The sequence below is a fragment of the Schistocerca gregaria genome, unplaced genomic scaffold (assembly GCF_023897955.1).
Source record: "Schistocerca gregaria isolate iqSchGreg1 unplaced genomic scaffold, iqSchGreg1.2 ptg000828l, whole genome shotgun sequence".
Taxonomy (NCBI): domain Eukaryota; kingdom Metazoa; phylum Arthropoda; class Insecta; order Orthoptera; family Acrididae; genus Schistocerca; species Schistocerca gregaria.
The window spans coordinates 230,942-236,087 of record NW_026062194.1 but is presented as its reverse complement, the minus strand read 5'-3'; the positions used below and the strand labels follow the sequence as shown (position 1 = coordinate 236,087).

The window sequence follows — 5,146 nt, the reverse complement described above, 5'->3', positions numbered from 1 at the left end:
ATCTGTGTCCTCGGTGGCTTAGATGGATAGAGCGTCTGCCATGTAAGCAGGAGATCCCGGGTTCGAGTCCCGGTCGGGGCACACATTTTCACTGTCCCCATCGAGGTATATCAACAACACCTGTCGCCACCTGAGGTTGGGTTGGGTTGTTTGGGGGAAGAGACCAAAAAGCGAGGTCATCGGTCTCATCGGATTAGGGAAGGACGGGGAAGGAAGTCGGCCGTGACCTTTCAAAGAACCATCCCGGAATTTTCCTGGAGCGATTTAGGTAAATCACGGAAAATCTAAATCAGGATGGCCGGACGCGGGATTGAACCGTCGTCCTCCCGAATGCGAGTCCAGGGCAGCTGAGGGTTTCAATTAATTATCAGTTGTGAAGGTAATTCGATGTACCCTCTGCCACCACTTAAATGTGATTTGCAGCGTATCGATGCAAATGAAAACTCGTCGCGTGACGCACGTGCACAAAGTTATTCATACTGCAGAATTCATGCAAACATACTCGCCGAAAATACTGACGAATAACGAGTGCTGCATATCCAGGTTAGACAGATCGGCTTTTCCTGCCATGAACAACAGGGAGTCGCTATCTAGGAACAATTCGAGCTAGAGGAAGGGTTGATAAGTACTCCTTGAATTGCAGACTAAACGTAAATAACGAAAATGCATTTTTGGTAAAAATTGGTCAAAACATAATCCTGAGTACCTCCGTATTGGATTAGCCGTTTTGAATATTAAAAATCTGACTTCAGATTCGTGTTCAGCGACATTAAAAATATATATGTAACACTAAGTTCATGCAAAGCGAAGTAATAATATAACTAAAGTAATAATATAACTAAAAGTTTTCTCAAAATTTTGAACACTTTTTGTTCTCGAGAAACGATTTTCTCAGAACGGCATGCTGCATGAATTAAAAGTGGTTCAATCTCTTAACTTCTACCTCGGACCCTGAAAAGTAAACACTTTTCTTAGGAGCCTATAGCTATAATATGACATTTGTTAAAATTAACTAATTTTTGTGTAGCCATAAGGAGTGAAACAAACCCCCAAAAATCAAACTCAAAGTTCGAATTAGCACTGTATCGTTAAATTTAAGGTTGTTTCGTTGCGGTTAGGTATGCTCTCCCATAAATTTTATGTAATATCGACTGATATTATCCATTTCAAATTTCAGTGAAATAATGTGGTACCAACTGATGTTATCCATTTTTGATTTCAGGTAACATCTGAGGGCCACAATTCACACACTCTGCGTACTTCAGACTCGCAGGCCCTTGACCAAATCATAATTACGGGCGCCATTTTTTTTACTGAAAATCTAAAGTAAAGCTCATAGTATGATCACTCGTAATTCCCAAACAGATCCTACGAATGTATTTTCATTGGCTCAAAAATATTTCCAAATGTACCATTTTTTGCTAATTTGAATGAGATTTTTTTCTGAGGCGTTGTACGTTCGCGAGAAGAATTTCGTTCTGCGCGTGTCGAGGGACATTCCACAGATATTAGTGTGTGTGTGTGTGTGTGTGTGTGTGTGTGTGTGTGTGTGTGTGTGTGTGTGTGTGTGTGTTTCTACTCAGTCGTGCCATTCGAGTGTACATCTTTGCATAGTTTTCCTTTCACGATGTAAACAGTGTTCCGCTCAGTTGCTAACTGGCCAGTGAGTGCTTCCGAAGGTGTCGGGTGTGCGGTGCGTTCGGTCTGCTATGACAACAGACTGGCTTGGTGCGATGGCAGAAGCAGACACTGAGGGAGCTGGGACGCCAGCGAAAATTTTATGCCAAGTAAGTCTTAGAGGACTATTCTAAAATTATGAGCCGTCTGAAAAGTGTTTACCATTGCTAAATCTTCTAGTTGAGACTGACAAAACTGGCAGTTTTGCCTAGAGAGACATTAGAGAGAGATACAAGAAATCCCCCCCCCCCTCTCAATGAAATTTTGGTTGTGATGACTGGCCTATTGGTAGTGTTGCCCGAGATCTAAGTTAGGTTGGAAGGGGGTAATTTGATTGAGAGTTGTTTACCCCAACGATTATGAATGCCGAGTAAACGTTGTGCGAGCAGATTGCCCTGTAGCGTAGCCTAGTGTTTCCTTCGGCGCCACATTTAACACACTTTCTCTAGCTGTGTACAAAAGTCTCACAACAGCCACGATATCTACGTTTCTGGGGGGGGGGGGGGGGGGGGGAGGTGGGAGGTGGGAGGTGAGAGTCCACTATGTAACTTTCACTACAAATTTTAGTAACCGCCGAAACTAACCGAAATAGAAGCGTAATTTTTAATATATTTACTTTTGTGGGAAAATAATGGTTCTCCTCTTTCGGCAGCAACTGTAATATGTAGGCGACTTATTAGTTTTTTTTTTTTTTTAAGCTCTGAATCATGATCTCAATAGACGCAGTGCTTTTTTTACGTTACTTGATTTGTGGTCTATAGTAAACAATGCAACGAATTGGTAAATTCTTTGAAGTTTGACGTGTGTTACATAGACGACGTCTGCAATGTTCGTATGGCCAAGTTTGCATATATTCGGTGTCTGTTTTTTTGGCCATTTACTGTATAATTAAGGGGAGGAGGATTATGTTCAAGGATCAGTGCATTAGCAGTCTATGAAGAAATTGAGAATTTGGATCTGACGAACGGCATGCTCGGGCAGTTCGTGCTATTATGTTGACCACTGCGTAATTAGGACACAGTGATCATTGCCTCTCCCTAGTAACGAAGGGACTCGGGTGCTAATCCTGGTCTGTGATCATTGCCTCTCCCTAGTAACGAAGGGACTCGGGTGCTAATCCTGGTCTGGCACAAATTTTCAACAGTGCCCATTGACTAAAGTCTGTGCCCATTGTCAGCTAATGCCATTGTTTCGGTGTTAAATTGTATTTTGTTCACGATACGTCGTTTAGCTTTTTCATGGATAACAGCTTTGAAAAGCGTACAGGTTATATTGATATTCGCTCGTCGTTAGTCCAAGGCAACTATAGCGATTTATAAACACATTTGTAGTGCGTATTAAGCCTACATACGTATTTGTGTCCTGTGTTTCTTTACCAAGAACTACTTCTTAGGTAATTTCCCTATAGTGGTATTTTGTTTTAGTATTTTGTTTAAATATTTATAGACTGCAGGATTAGATGAAATATGAAACACATGTCCGAAGTTCCTGTTGATACTGCAGATACTGTTTCATCCGTTCTATGGGCCAAAACACTTCATCCAATACAGAAGGACGCAATTTGTCTCGAGATTTAGCAATTTTTCGTAATAAAGGCCTTGCTTCGTATATTTTTCTCTAATTCTTGTTTGGATTTAATCTAAAAACATATTAACTCTTCCACCAGTATTCGATATGTGGTTTCATCCCTTTAGTAGCCTAGAGTTCCTAAACGGTCGATAATATTAATAATTTCCTTAATTTTATTTTCTGTAAAATCTCCTGTTTATGGTTATTGCTAACATGTTTGACGTTCTCACTTTTATTATTTTTATGTTTCTAGTTTTGTGACTGGTAGCCAAATTTTCTTTGAATTTGGTTTTTAATTCTGAAATAGTAACAGATTGCGATCTATTTGAGGAGGGTGGATCGGAGATTTTTTATAATAGACCTACACAGGTCATGGGGATCCTTACCTATATAAATTTACTTCGAGTGTGATGTAGCCCATTCTCTTGTCATGATCTCGGCTGTATCGTAGCGCATTGTCTCGGTTAGGTTGGAGATTTTTGTTGAGAGTTGCCGAAGTCAACGAAAGTGATTACAAAGTAAAGACTGTGCTAACAGAACGATCTGTAGCGTAGTCCAACACGTTCTTTCTGTTCTTTTAAAGCCTCTTTTAATTAAAAATAACTAAAGTTACAAGATACAATCACAAAAACTGTGTTACGTAATAGAGTGATCCCAGACTATTGTGGTGTAAGTTGTGTGCGTACACTTTTTTTTTTTGTCAGTGAATAAACATTTTTTTACTCATTTGCTAGGTTTCAGTTTTCCGGCGAAAAACCTTTTCCTGTGAAGGGCCCATTAGCTTGTCGGTTATATTCGTGACTTTCTCGACGGTCAGTAATTTCGTGATAGTCCAACCACCGGCGTCATTGTTAACATCAAATATAGATTTAGTATTAGGAAGGCTAATATGAAGCTAATGCATGAGTAGGTCTAATAATTAATAAAAATAGGAATGCGGGTAAGCTACTACAAACAGCATAGTGAACGCATTGTTGTGGCCAAGATAGCCACGAATCCCACGCCTACCAAAGTCGTAAAAGTAGTCCGCAGATGACGAAGAAATTGATGGAATGTGTGATGAGATAAAAGAAATCATTCAGATAGTGATGGGAGATGAAAATTTAATATTAATGGGTGACTGAAGTTCGACAGTAGGAAATGGAAGAAAAGGAAACGTAGAATTTAATATTAATGGGTGACTGAAGTTCGACAGTAGGAAATGGAAGAAAAGGAAACGTAGTACGTGAATATGGAATGGGGGTAAAAAATGAAAGAGGAAGCCGCCTGGTAGGTTTTTGCACAGAGCATAACTTAATCATAGCTAACACTTGGTTCAAGAATCATGAAAGAAGGTTGTATACGTGGAAGAGACCTGGAGATACTGCAATATTTCAGATGGATTATATAATGGTAAGACAGAGATTTAGGAACCAGATTATAAATTGTAAGACATTTCCAGGGGCAAATGTGGACTCTGACCACAATATATTGATTATGAACTGTAGATTAAAACTGAAGAAACTGGAAAAAGGTGGGAATTTAAGGAGACGGGACCTGAAAGAACTGACAGAATCAGAAGTTGTAGAGTGTTTCAGGAAGAGCATTAGGGAACGATCTACAGGAATGGGGGAAAGTAATACAGTGTGATGGGGGATCTGAGTGGTGTACTGTCAAGGGGGAGGGGGTTCCTCAGGGATCAGTGTTGGGGCCGCTCCAGTTCCTTATTTATATAAATGATATGCCCTCAAGTACTACGGGTAACTCTAAAATATTTCTGTTTGCTGATGACACTAGCTTGGTAGTAAAGGATGTTGTGTGCAACAATGACTCCGTTTCAAGTAGTGCAGTACATGACCTCAGTTCATGGCTTGTAGAAAATAAACTAACATTAAATCACAGAAAGATTCAGTTTTTACAG

At 40.0% G+C, this 5,146-nt stretch overlaps 1 non-coding gene across 1 annotated transcript; it reads left to right on the top strand.

The window, feature by feature from the left end:
- Window positions 1-7: 7 nt before the first annotated feature.
- On the top strand, window positions 8-81 carry Trnat-ugu (transfer RNA threonine (anticodon UGU)). Its single transcript has one exon. It is a non-coding gene; the product is annotated as a tRNA-Thr (tRNA).
- Window positions 82-5,146: the final 5,065 nt, after the last annotated feature.